This window comes from Varanus komodoensis, unplaced genomic scaffold (assembly GCF_004798865.1).
Source record: "Varanus komodoensis strain SLA01 unplaced genomic scaffold, ASM479886v1 scaffold1, whole genome shotgun sequence".
Taxonomy (NCBI): Eukaryota; Metazoa; Chordata; class Lepidosauria; order Squamata; family Varanidae; genus Varanus; species Varanus komodoensis.
In genome coordinates, this window is record NW_025335268.1 from 48,946,288 (window position 1) to 48,960,986 (window position 14,699).

Consider the following 14,699-nt stretch of genomic DNA (forward strand, 5'->3'; position numbering starts at 1 on the left):
TCTTTCTCTGTCTCCTAGCTCTGTTCCCAAACCGCCTTCGCGCAGCGTGGTCTGATTCCGTTCTGGAGTCTCTGCCCCCTTTCCTCGCCTTTCTTAATAGTGATGGGAGGCATTTTACTCTCCTTTGGGGGCAAAATCGAAGCTCTTGCGGGCTGGGTTATGCACGATAACGGCGGGAAGCGAGACACCTTAATTAAAAAGGATCGCATTCTCAAGTTTCTGGAGAACTGGAGTCAGTGGCTACTTTGTCCAGACGGTGGAAGGAAGGGCAAACGGCTGAAACCCCCACTACCGTGCACGTGCACTCCCGAGGGGGGCGATTTTCCTGGGATACACCCCTCCCTTTCTTTCCTTCCCCAGATCCCTTTAGCAGCCCCTCTGCCTTTCAAGGCGTGAAAACAGTTAATGTCTTTGAGCTGTTATCTGTGTTGCCTAAAGCAAACAAGCTGCGCCAGCAGCGACAGGCCGGTTCTTTGCTTCTCCCTGTTGACTCTTACATGTTGGGCGAACTTTTGGCAAGGAGGTCGATCCCGGCTGCCCGATCGCACCGGCACACACTTTACCTGGGCGGAGCTGCTGTGGACGCGCAAGGTCCGCTGCCCGGACGTGAAGCACTTGGCGCCCCGGTGTGTGCGGGCGCTCGGTTCTCCCCGTAGCAAGCGTGTTTTACGCAGCTCTTAGCCCAGATTTTGTTTCTGGAAAGGTGGTGATTAAGAGCCAGGGAAAGGCTTTTGCGGAACTGGCAGCGGGGGGGGGGGGGCAAACTGACTGAAAGAAAACGAAATGCAGAAAGTCTCAACAAACCTGCTTGCCCAGTTGAAAGGACGCGAACACACATCCCAGCTGAAGTTCTGGCTTTAACCATTTCCTGCAGCTACGTGGAAAAAGCAGCCATTAATCTTACAGTGTGCACGCTCCCACATGCATCCCACACGGATTTCCTCATTCAGACGAAGTTTGGGATCTGTTTGAGTCCCCCTCTCTAATCCTATTGGACAGACCTCTGGCAGAGGATGTGGAGAGCAGGCTGCCCAGATCTAACCGTGTTGTGTGTGTTGTAGTGTAGCAGTAACTTTAAAGCTGAAATCCTGTACAAAATTTTCCAAAAGAAAGCCTGTTGGACTCATAGAGGGCTTACCTCTATGTAGATACGTAAAGGGTTGTTTCATGAAAGTGCTACTGGAAGGGAAACATTCTATGTAAAAGGCAATAAGCAGTATTTGCAAGCTCAGATTTGGAAGACACTATTTTTTTCTATATTGACAGAACTAAGTGTACATTGATTGGAAGTTTGAATTGGAACACTGTTAAGAGTAAAATTGCCCCTTATTACTGCAGCTGGAAACAACTTTTACTGTAGGTGATAATATTTATTAACAATTGTAGATTAAAGGTGTGGGCGTTCGATACATATTTTGTCCATATTCTCAGAGCATTAGAGCAAATTTCTTTCCTAATCAAAAGATGAAAAAAGTTTTCTTGTTTGTGTGGAAATGTGAATTTCTATTGTATACTGTTCTAGAAAAAAGTGGTACTGTGTTTGGCACCTGTATCACTCTGTCTTTATGCTTATGTCACCCCATAGAAAACTGAAATTTGTGGTTTGTTTGAAACAGTCTGAATGCTGACTTCTGCTGCTGTTAATTCTGTGCTGTATATATGGCTTTTTAACCCAAATACTTGTGCCGCTTTGCTTAGTAGAAGCATTTTCTCTACCCCTCCTCCCATGTCCAAGAGAAGACATAATAACTTCTTATTCTACAAATATATAGTATTTCATGACTTAGAATGTAATGGCTAATGGGTTACATCAGTATACTGGAATTTTACTAGGTGTGGTGTTAGAACAAAGAGAGGGAGAGAGAGAGAGAGCAAGAAATGGGATTCTTAGGGGGTGATTCACAGGCCACCTGTGATGGTGCAAGGACCGAATTCAGCAATTTGAAGTAGTCTGTAAAATGTTCTATTTTTAGGACACTTGAGCAAATTGGAGCTATCTTCGACTCTGCTTCAGATGATGCTTTACTCTCAATATAAGACTTCTTATGATTAGTTCAGTACTTGTCTTCAGATATGCAGCAGTCAGACTGGAAGTCTATAAATTGTGTACTAGGAAAGATTTTAATTCGGAACAGAAATTGTTGCCTTGTTGACTTTTGGTCCCAAACAACAATTTAGGAGTATGTGGTATCTGAGTTTGAGACTATCCCAAATCTGGGTGGTGGTGGAGTTCTTACCAAGAGCCTCAGGTATTCACCCTGTACAATTTTGTTCTGTAAATTTCTCTCAACTTGTTAAGTTTCCGTCAATGTGCTGTTGAGGAAATGGCTGAAATGGCTGTAACATAGAAATCTGAGGTATTGCCAGTTAATGTAGAGATACTGTTTCTTTAGAAAAACCACTTTGTCAAGGACAAAATTACCTTTATTGATACTGAGTAAAGTACTGGAGGTGTGTGAGTCTACATAAAACCAAGTCACATCAATTGGTTGCCAAGTTTTTACATAGTAATTGGTTTTTGTATCTCCTGTCAACTGATTATATAAAGTTCATTGTCATTCCTGTCTAGTGTTCTGTTAAAATGATCTGATTCAGTGTAAATGTTTACTGTCTTGATCATCATTTAATTAACATCTTTAATAAACTCAGCCTAGTAGCTATGACTTCAGTATCTCAGTGATGTGTATCACTGGCACATTAATTGAAATTTTATTGCAGTATCTAGTTTGCTCCTTGAATCAGTTGTCAGTCCAGAGGCAGTAACTAGGCACAAGATAAAATACTGCTGGTTATTGTATCAGATTATGCAGTGTACTGATATCTGACACAAATATGGTCCTTGGGTCTGTGTAAAAAGGGGGCCTCCTCCAAGTGGTATTCTGGGAGATTTGCCCCCCCCCCCTTCCTCCTTGTCTTGCTTAGATTGAAAGGCCTTCCATAGAGGGGTTAAAGAACAGAAGAAAAGCAAACTGAAGAGATGCTAGCAGGGAGAGACTGAGAGCACCATCTCCTGCATGGAGGAGTAGGGAAGGGGAAGACAATTGGGCATGAATTTTTGGATGTGTTTTGTAGGCCTTCAACGTACAGTGGAAAGAGAGTTACACATGGGACCTTTAACAACATGCTGCCATCTGAAGGGCTGTCATTCAAAGCTGCAGCCTGGAGCTGGCCAATAGATCTCTCTGTTGGTGGTGCTAGTTTTTGACTACATAAGAGATCAATGTTAGTATGTATGTGGAGGATATAGGAAATGGAGTGATTGATTATTGGCCTTTTGAATGGAGTTGAAAACTTTCCCTCACTACTGTTGCCTTTTGCCCTGTCGTGGTTCGCCTTCCTAAACAAAGCTGTGCATCTGTTGGCTCCTGAATTCCTGTTCTATATGGATTAGACCATCTCTGATGTGTGTGTGTTCCTGAGAACCATGGAGCCAAATGGCAGGCAGCAGTTAATAAGTGCCTCCTTTTTTATGACTGGAAGTGAAAGGTGACTGATGCTTCTTTGGAACATACCTCTTACTTTTTATTATGTTTTGCCACAACGCTTAATAGAAAGGAACTCTCCAGAGAATGAAGTGGAGGGAACAACCCTTTAAATGTCCAGATCACAGCTGGTGTTAGTTGTCAATGTCATCAGCAGTTTAAATGCCCATTACATTTTTTCAGTTTGCCTGGGAAGATGTGAGTTAATATTATCTTTTTTATTTTCTCATTATAAATCACACCATTTAACTGTTAAAACTAACTTTTGTGATATTAGTCATGATAACAGCAAACTTGTCAGATAGAATTTCTAAAAATTCTGTGGTTTTCTACCAGGTGTATAATACCAAAAATGAAAAACAATGCAGACTTTATTTTGAAAACAAAACTATTGCATAGTCTTTCTAATGTTGCAAGATCCTAATACTAACCAGATAAAAAGGTGAGATTGAACATGTAGAGCTAAAACAAAGACAACATTTAAATTTTATACAGTTTCATACATTTTAGACAATAAATTTAAAATAATAGATCAAATGTTCCTGGGGAACATTACCATGAGTTGAAACAAGATGTGTTAGCTTGGTAGACTCAAGTCCTTATATTTTACATACAGGTGCAGCTTTTTAATGCAAGAAATAATTTGGAAATTGTGCTTCCTATAGTTAGAATGAATTGAATCTCTGTAAATTGATTTAGTTGTAGAATTATAGAAATTAGAATTTGAAGGGGCCAATAAGACCACTGAGTCCAGCATCCTGTTCAGTGCAGGACTTAAAGTTAAAACATTCCTAAAGATGGCTGTCCAACTCCATCTTAAAATCAGGAACTGTTTTTTGCAGACATTGTCCACAAGAGTACTGCTTCTTTGACTGAGGGGATGCTGCATAAGTCAGTGATTGTGGCAAAGTTTATTAACACGAACATGTATTTCTGGGTCGTGACCTATTCAACTCTTCATGCTTAGTCTTGCATCTGATTTAAGGGCCATTTTACACAAGTGGTGGAGATAAGTTGCTAGCTGCATAGTCACTATCTGGATTAGCTGTTCTCAGCTGAAGTGGTCTGCATGCAGCCAATGAAGAGCCTCATTCATGCGGCTTGTCCATCTTTTCGAATCGCTGCTTCACAAAATCAGGCCAAGCCACATTACTAGTAGAAATGTGTGAAGTGATAGATGTCTTCATTCTATGTCATCTTTCTCTTGCTAGTTCTCTGAGCTTTTGTGGAGGTTGGGGGTCTCTCTGGAACATCACAGAATCATCATGGAAGTTGCTAGGAGAGGGTGAATTGGAGACACTTCAGTAAATATTGGGGTTCTTGGTCAACAGAAATTTGGGAGGCTTTCATATAGTAATTGATATATAGTCTTAATGAAGGTATTAATTTATCAAGCATTACTAATAACCAAGTAAAGCAAGCCCACTGTTGCAGTTTTTATTTAACTAATGATCCAAAAGCCAGAAAGTGGATGGGTGTGCTCATTGGCCGAGAAGTTACCTTAATGTATGCTTCTTGGAGAATCAAATACTTCATCAGTTTGTTACTTAGCCATGGATTACAATTAACACCCCTCCCCACTCTGTAAACATGTTGACAGCGTTCCTTAAAAGAGAGTAGTCAGCCAGAAGCTGTTAGAAGACCCTTTAATTGGGGTCGCACTTTTAAATGCTGGCTGCCAGTTATCTGTCCGGAATGTCAGCAAATTGCAAAATAAAGCTGTCACAGCAGACGTGATCATGCAATACAGGGGCATAGTATATATCCAGCAAATAAGACACAGCAAATTAGAATATTTACATATACTGTATATGTATGAAGTAGGATCCAGCATCTGGGTGTCCCTTTTCCTGCAGTTTTAACTCTCTTAATGGAAATGTGAAAGTTTCATGCTACATTTGCAAAGAATGTTAATAGTTGTGTTAAGTTGCCACAGTAAGGCAGCAACTTACTGGCTCCTAGGCATAGCAGGGGTCATAGATTCCCAGATCCCAACTTTGGAGAAAAGGACAAGGGCATTTTGGAGGGTAAGGAAGGGAGGAGTCTGGAGAGGCCAGGATGTAAGTTATTCTGCGCTTTCTCCAGCCTCCTTGCCACAGTCTGAAGTGGTTCAGCTGGATGGGGAAAAACATGTAAGAAAACATGAAGAGCAGGAAGAAGCGCAGGGGACTATCACCTGCTTGCCCCTCCCACCCTGCATAAGGTGCTCATAAGCCTCTGATTGCACCCGAAAGGGCTTTTGTGGGTGGCAGGAAGCAGCCGCTCTAACTAACACACACCCTTACCACTGTTTAGCTAAGTCTTCCTGCTACCAGTGTCATATTTAACCTAGCTCCCAAATATAATTGTCAGAATTTGAAAACTATTAGCGAAGGGGTCTAGTTCTGGCATGACAGCAGAAGAGCATTCTGCCAGTCAATTGAGTACGGTTGAAGTGTGTACACTGTGCCAACTGGTACATGTCATTATAAAATTCGTGCTGTACCTATTATTACAGTGACAGCCATAATGTTAAAGAATGTCAGTACAATTGTATAAGCTTCAGATAGCTGTAAAATATCTGAAGACTGCAATCTTGAACCCATATACTTGGGACAAGCCCCATTGAACTCAGTGGGACTTGCCTTTGAATATACACAAGATTGCAGTGTTAATCATTGGCTTATGAAAGAGACAGAGAAGGCTTTCTTCTGCTGTAATATAACTGTCCTTGAGTCTTTCAGCACAGTTATTTACCTGTTCATTCAGCTCCGTTGGGTTTGATAGGGCTTACTCCCAGGTAATTGGGTATCCAACTGTAACCTTTGGCTGCAATCCTAAAAATACTTGTTATGAAGTAAGCTTCCTAGCAAAGCACTATGGTGAACAACTGTGCTCTGTATGATAATAAGCATTTTGTTCAATACATTCTGTGTGAAGAAGCTGTAAAGAAATATCATTGAGCCATTAATGCATCCCTAGTTGATGATTAAAACTGGAGCACTTTGTATACAATCACATGATTCATATCCCAGTCAGTTTCAGAATTAGTCTAAGCTTTTACTAAAATAAGAATATTCAGACTTAGGGGTTAATCCAGTGTCACATGAGCTGACCTACTCATCTAGCAAGATTCTCCTTGTTCCCTCTTTCTTGCAGTCACTGACATCTACTCTGGGTGACTTCCTACACCTACAGGCAGATCTGCAGGGAGAGGAGAGGTGAAACCCGTTCTTCCAGCTGTTTCTTTTCTGTTGGCAGTCAGCCAGGGTTGGACCCAGCCCGAATGTGTACACATAGAAAGAAAAAGCCCCTTTTATATTATGCTGCATTTCTTTATTAAAGAGAGCAGGGGTTTGGCTGAAAATGTCCTGTGCTAAAGCTTCCATAATCTTCCACTGACTTATTATGGATATTTATTATTTATTATTTATTTATTTAAACAACTTATATGCCGCCCCATCGCATAAGGCTCGGGGCGGCTTACAATCATTAAAATTGCATATAAAATACAAAAAATTCATACATAAATAAATACAAAAGATAAAATAGAATAGTGGATCCAGCCTGGTCAAATAAACCATTAACCATTAATGATCCTATCCCTGTGATGAATTCCAGAACATCTGGAGGCCCACAAGTTTCCCATCTCCATAATGAATGCAGAACCTGAAGACAGTCTTCAAGTTGCATATTAATAGAGTCTGAACCAAGCAGAAACTAAGTTTTCTGTACAGTCCAGTTGATACATTGAGGCCAATTATTACTTGTCGGACAAAGGTATTCTGTCTATATCTGTTTGTAGGCCCATTAGCAACCCTTTACCAGTTCAAGTTTCTCTTGTTGAGATGTTTCTTAAACTCTGGCTGAATAAAGATGGTCTTTTAAGTCTCCTTACGGCTTGGCAAAGTGATAATGCACAACTGATTCAGTATAGTCTGCATATAACCACATGCATTTCAGTTGCCTCTTAAGCTGTCATCTTCATTCCCTTCATCATCTGTTCAGCAATTATTCTGTGTTTGTATCTGATGGGCACATGGCTTTATGGGCCCATCTGGTCAAAAACATACACATTGATTCAGTCGAGATAAGTTTGTTTTTGTCATTGTAAAATAAGCATCCGTGCAATATTTTTAAACCATTAAGAAACTGTTTAAGATAAAATTGTGACTCAGCCTTGGATTTTGCTATGGAAACAGCCACTGAAGTAAATTTGTTCAGCAAAGTAAATTACTCTCTTTCTTAATTGAATGGTACTTAACCTCATTAAGAAAAATATGCACCTTGGAGTATGTTTGGAAATTTATGAGATACAGTGATCAGCATACCCCAGCTGATAATGAGTAAAAGAGACAATATGGTGTTAGGTTAGGACCCGAGAAACCCAGTTCCAATTACGAACTAAGTTATGAAGCTACCAGATGACCTTGATGCTTAGCCAGCCTTCTCCCATATTTGCCCTCCAGGTTTTTTGGATTATAATTCCTAGTATGCCTGAACATTACCCTTGCTGGCTGGAACTGATGGGAGTTGAAGCCAAAACATCGAGAAGGGGCTCTGGGTTAGGTAAGGCTGGTTTAGTCTAATCGACCTCACAGCTGGGTGAGAGTGAACTGTCCACCCTGAGGTCAATGTATTCCACATTCCATTTATTATATATAAAAGGCATAAGAATAAAGCCGTATTCACTATTTTGCCCATGCTTCAGGTGGGAATGGGGAAGCATTTTACAGATAGGGAGACAGTGCAACAAATCCTCATCTATATCAATGAGTGGAAAAGTAACCAAACTTCACCAATCACACATTTAAATATATGTATCCAAAAGTTTTTTTAAATAGTTCCCTAAACTGTAAGATGTGCATGCTAAGGATCTCTGAATATGAGTGTATCATGTCAACCAGAGAGCCAAGATACACTGTAGGCTTTTTCCTTTGAACCCTTGGTTGGAAAGCTGAGCTTAGCTGATGGTGTGGAACTCTCTCCTTCTCCAACCCCAGGCAGCAGCATTCTGGTTTCTTAGAAAAAGAATATGATCACAAGTATGTTGCATTAGACATTTGTCAAGGTGATAAGACTAGGCTTGGTCAGCTCTCTCACTCTCTTACTCTACCACAATGACAGAGTAATTCATCCTTCTGCTAGGATACCTGCCTTCCAGTTGTGTTGTGTGGAATCAGGGGCAAGTGTCCTCTAAAAAGGAGCAGTGCTGCCGAAGCCATCAGAACCACTTTGCTTTAAGCTTGGAAGCAAAGGAATAATTTCCCCCTCCATATCTCTTCTTCTCAGAATGTAGCGTATTCCACTTGAGTTCTGAACCAGACCTGGAACAAGGTGTTTGAAATCCCATGTATTCCTAACAAATGTTGACTAAGGAGTTGGATAATCTGTCTTTGGGTAAGATAATCAGTGTTTGAAGCAGGAAAGGACACAGATGTTCCTTTGAAGAACTCAAGTGTGTCTGTGGAGGGAGAAAATGTACAGTGTTCTTAAATTGACAAATGAGGTGCTTTTAAACTATCACTCCAACATTTACAGGCTACATGGTGATCCTGTGGTTTTGGAGAAATGCCATGTGTAATTATTAATAGCATTTCCAGGCTTTGGATATACTGTGAAGTAATTGGATAGATGTTTTGTATACAGTAATAGCATCCAGATGCTTGCTAGAAATACATTGCCCTTGATTTGATGTGAGTATGGAAGTGAAAGTAAGGCATATCACCTTATTGTTACCTATTTTATGTAAAGTTACTTCAAGGCTACTGTTAAGGCACATGGGTGGGGATATTTTGCCTATGATTCCCATCATCCCTGCAATGCCACCCCTGCTGTAAAGGCTCCCCTAAGTGCCTGTTTCATAGGATATGACGGGGACAAGCATCAGTTTTATTTCTCACTTTCTTAGCTATTTGTCAAAGACAGTTTTAAAGATTTGAAAAGGCGTCAAAAAATTAATCGAAGTGAACATGAGTGCAGAACGTAAAATAAATTAATGTACCCTGTGAAGTCTGTGAAGAAGTCGAAGTATGAAGAATGGTGGCTTCAGTCCTGAAGACGAAGAAGCCTCTAAGCAATCAAGAATTCAGGAAAGCACTACAGAACTGCTTGTGTTTAATTAGCTTGTACACCAGATGATCCTTGGAGGATACACTAACATGAGGAAGAAGTTGGTAAATGTTTAGTCATTTCTTCCAGAAGAATGTGTTCCGATTTGCTTTTGAGGCTTTATCAGTGTGCTGATTTCATAATTGGCCTTTAATTCATAGTTTTGTCTAGAAAGCAGTTCCTCTGCAGTTAAAAAAAATTAACTAAAATATGACAAAGCTGCTTGCAGAGGGTTTTTTTAAGGTATGCTATCAAAGTGTTGCAAGGTGTTTTAAGATTTTATCACCCGCTCCTTGTTCAGTGGTTGAAACTACAATAGGAATTCAGCCACTAGAGAAGATGACCTACATCTGTGGCTTACATCATGTTTAGATAGGCTATAGCGTTTTTAAGCATGCTTTTTACATTTTAGTATTAGGATCATTATTATGGTGGCTTTTATTAATTTATTTTTAGTAGTCATGAGTCGCCCTTTAGTGGAAGCTCTTGGGGCAATGCATGTGATCATAGTATACAGTATATAATGTACATAGGACTGTGAACGCTGGCCATGTTCCTATGTCATGGCAAGCCATGAATCCAGTCTTCTTAAACGGGATGCGTAAAAGCAGCATACTGCTACCTACTGTCTATTTGCTGGTTTGTATGAACAGTTAAACAAGCCAAGACTCTATGTACACGTAGCTTAGTATTACATCCATATGTAGGACAACGGTTAATTCCTTCCAGCTATCCAGGATTAGAAGACAGTTTTAAACCAGAGTAGTTTAAACCAACTTCAGTAATAAAAATTTTCATTTCTGAAATCTTTGAATCACCTACTAATAGAGAAGAGCAAGGCTCAGAACAAAAATACATATTTGCAATAGACCAGAAGTTAGATAAGTAAAAATTTAGACTTATTTTCAAAAAGCAAAGGTGAAATGATCTTGAAGCATGGAAACAAAAAGGTTAGCAGGTTGTGTTGTTGATAATCTTGCAAAAGCGGAATGTGGACAGGGTCCCTTTTTTTTAAAGATACCTTAAGATGTGTGAATGAAACCCAAGTCCTTTAAATTAGACCATTCATATCTGCTTAAAAAAATGTCCATGCAGAAATGGTAATAAAGTAACAAAGTATCCCAACATTAAAATGGATTTGGGATCGGTTATTACCCTCTACTTGATTGTTATCCCATGTTAACACTTTCATCTAAATATGGTGCAGCACTTTCTTGTCTTTGTTCAAAAAGGACACCGCTTCATATTATGGTACACATTGTGTGTTTATCATATGGAATTCACCCCAGACTAACATAGTTTTCCTGACAAAATATATAGAAGCAACAATTGGGAAAGATCAGGCTTTGTTTCTTTTTCTAAAGGAAATTACAACACAGTGATTTCTGTGTTTAAATGCAGCTAACTTGGACACATTTATTTTGTTGCATTTCTGCTAAATAACATCTTAAAGCTGGAGCAGGGAACCTGTGGTCCTCCAGATTTGCTGGACTACAAATCCCATAATCCTGAGCCACCACAGTCAGTTGCTCTGATGATAAGGGTTGTAGTCCACTGAAATCTGTAAAACTGCAGATCTCTACCCTGTTTTCAAGCAACTTTCTAAAAATGTACTAATTACTCTCACATTAATATAAAAATACATACTGTTTGGCACTATTGGCCATTAAATGATCAGGGTAGTCCTGCTTTCTGACTTCCGTGGAAGAAATCAGGGAGCTGCTTGTTTCCTCTTCAGCAGCCTTGATTATAATTACTAGCCATTCAAAGGTCAGGAAAGCCACAATCCTCTGACCCTTGGAAGTAGAGTGGTTACCCATGAATCTCAAAAAAAGAGACACTGGTTTGCATATGCTAATTTATATAAATGCAAATTTAGAAGTTATTAAAATTTAAAAGACTTACATCTTACCTTACAGTGGAAGGCTAGTGTATACCTTTTCAGTCTGTTGCCCTGGTGCTGTTGATGGAAAGCTTCAAGGCCCAGCTCTTTCTTCTGATGATTCTTTATCTTAGACTGACATTCATCCACACAGAGAATGTCTTCAGAACAGAGGACAGCCCTTCAGATAAAGGCCTGTTCTTTGTAAAAGAGAACATATGGCTGCCTTATGTGGAAGACAAGGAAAAATAATTTAAATTATGGGTATGTAGATTTGAGATAGGGCAATGTAAAAGTCTGAATTCTTCCCTAAATTGAATAATGCAAACAGTGACACAGGAAATCTGTGGCGTTTCATTTCTTGGCATCGTTCAAGGGAAGAACATATTGACAGTTTATTCAGTACTTTAGGTCTATTCCTCAGTGTTCAAGTTGGACCTGACAGCCAGCTGAGCTTAGTTAAGGAAAAGGTTCCTCAGTTCATGCCCTATATCAGCTTTTAGATTAGCACATGATACATAGCTAGATAGTCAACCAACACAATATTCAGGTAATGTTGGCATATTATAATTTCTTTTAACCTAAATGATAACCTTTGTATTGGGAAGTGGATGGGAAAAGTGAAAGAACTAATTCTGTGAGCCAGGGAATCAGGTTTCTTGTCTTCCCAAGGGAAGGAATTTGAGATTCCTCCCTGTAGTAGAAGGCAAAGATAAACATGAAAAGAGCATTTTGTCATCAGATTCACAGTGAAAATCTGCAAGATTAGAAAGGCCCCATTTATAAGGACGTGGAAAGCTTCACTAAATTAAGTGGTTTGCAACTCTTTCCACATGTAGGATCAAAATTCCTCCTAATAGCTTGTATTTTATTGTATCAGTGTTCATGTATGCAAGAGACATCAAAACATCTTCTTTACAGAATATGGAAACTTTTCTCAGAGACTCAAACTTAATCCAGTGAGTTAAGAGCATGATACAGCTCTACATAAACAGCTGTCAGATGTTTTGGACGTTATGTTTATATCCCCACTTCTTTGGTTGCTGTGTTTATTAATAATTTGATCATATACTGGTTAATTCAGATTGCCCCAAAATTGCTTAGACCTAATTGGCAATGAGGAAGTAAACGTCTATCTGGACTGTGCCACTTCTAATTGCAAGAGGGCTTCTCATGAAAACAGGCAAAAATCCTCTGCACAGAAAACTAAGGATACATGTAGCAATCCCCAAGGGCTCATATCTTAAGCCTCTTCTTCCAAAGCTTATCCTAGTAGGGTATCCCACAGCATTGCCCCAGGGAATAGGAAGTGGTGTAGTCCAGACAAGAATGCTGCTGTGATGTGAACTAGTCTTTAACTGTATACTAAGGATTAGTGAAGCCAAATATAAGTTAATACTATCTCAGGTATTCCACCTAAGCTGCAAGTAACATAGGAAAAAACAAATTTGTGAATGAGGTGATAGGCCCCAGTGGATTCTAAGAATTGTGCAGAAATAGAAAGGGCAGAACTGTTGTGAGCTACAGAAACTGCTATAGAGATAAATTTCACCATATTTTTACTGTGAATCATTAAAAGAAGAATTGACCAGGAGAGATCATAGCAGCTTCACAAATGTCTCAAACTATTGAGGAGATTAATGACTTGAGGATCTTGTCTTTTAGAAGGGATTTAGGCAGGATTAACCAGAGGAGACGATCAAGTTTGTAAAGTTTGTTCTAGAAGTTTGGTTCTGCTACCTTAAACATACCCGTGTAAATACACTGAAGTTACATATTTGTTCTGTTCAGAGGCCATCATTTTTTGTAGAAGGTATCCTTGATGATTTAAAAAAATTTTTTTGGCTGGGGATTCTTTCCAAAGGCTTTTTCATTGCCAGACTGAAGAAGGTATATTTCTATTTCTGTAGAAGTATAGAAATATTCCTCTAGAATATCTATACCTAGAGGTATCAGCGAATCATAGAATAGTAGAGTTAGAAGGGGCCATCAGGTCCAACCCCCTGCTGTTGCAGGACACCAGTTTACACCATCCCACTCAGATGGCTGTCCAGTTTCTTTTTGAATGTCTCTAGTGTGGGAGAGCCCACCACCTCTCTAATCAAGGATTCAGTTTGGCTAATTGCTGGTGGTGCAATACAGCAAATGCTTCTTTTAAGTAGATATTTTGGCAATGTCTAGTACTTGCTTTTGTGGGGGATGTTATCACAAAGATAATTTGTTTTATTAACATAAGCATGTTTATTTCTCATATGAATTCTTATGGAATTCTGTATATTAACCTGCTTCACGGAAATGAACAAATGGTCAGGATAGATTCTCTGTGCCCTTTTGTCCACTGAAACACTGAGACTACAACACTGGAAGGATAACCCTGAATTCCTGTAATACAATGGACTGAGACCTTACTGTGCTTTCCATATTTGAATGATGGCAAATAGATGTTAACTTCTAATGAATACTTATCTGGATAAATGTTCTTCTTTTGTTTAAGCCTATAACTAATGGCTCAAAAGTTGTATGCATTTCACATCAGTGATGTGGGGCAGAAAATTTGCCAATGATGTATTTCTCTATGGAACAAATTCCTCACCATGTATTTCAGTGTTTCTCTATTGTTGTCTGGGCTATTGTACTACACTTAATCATATTTAGTTGGGCTAAATATAGGATATGAACTTGTAAGAGTTAGTCTTCTAATGCAAGCTTTGACCAACCCTGGTGTTTAATGCCCATATGGAACAGAAAGATAAAGTATGATGACTCCTTTCTGTGTACAATGCAGTTGGGTCCTGGCTGGGTTGGATCAGACATATGCATAGTATATTTGCAATCTGTTGCTAATGTTCTTCAACAATAAACTGATCAAAAGACTTACGGACATAACAGCCATGATCCATCAGCTCAAGGGGCCATCTGGTCAAGCATTCTGTTCATGCAACGACCAGCCAGTTGCCCTTGAGTCCACAGGCAGGAATTGAGTGCAACAGCACCACCCTGCCCCAAATGCCCAGCCTGTGCCCAGAGACCCATCTACATCCCTTAGTGCAATTGAACATTCAACCAGTAGCTCAGAATCTTATTTTTTTCAACTCGAAATGGAACTAATAAACATTTGCAGAGCTGAAGGTGCTACTTTTCCTTAGCAAAAGAAAAACTTGCTATTGGATGTATCAGTTGCCCTTGTGTATATTCCAAAGACAGTGTGTTCTTTCAGGTCTAGTCTTGTTTTATTAAATATAAGC

General features: G+C 39.6%; 1 protein-coding gene across 7 annotated transcripts in view; it reads left to right on the forward strand.

Moving 5' to 3' along the window:
• PTPRK (protein tyrosine phosphatase receptor type K) overlaps window positions 1-14,699 on the forward strand; it is a 363,911-nt gene that overhangs the window by 903 nt on the left and 348,309 nt on the right. The window lies entirely within an intron of this gene.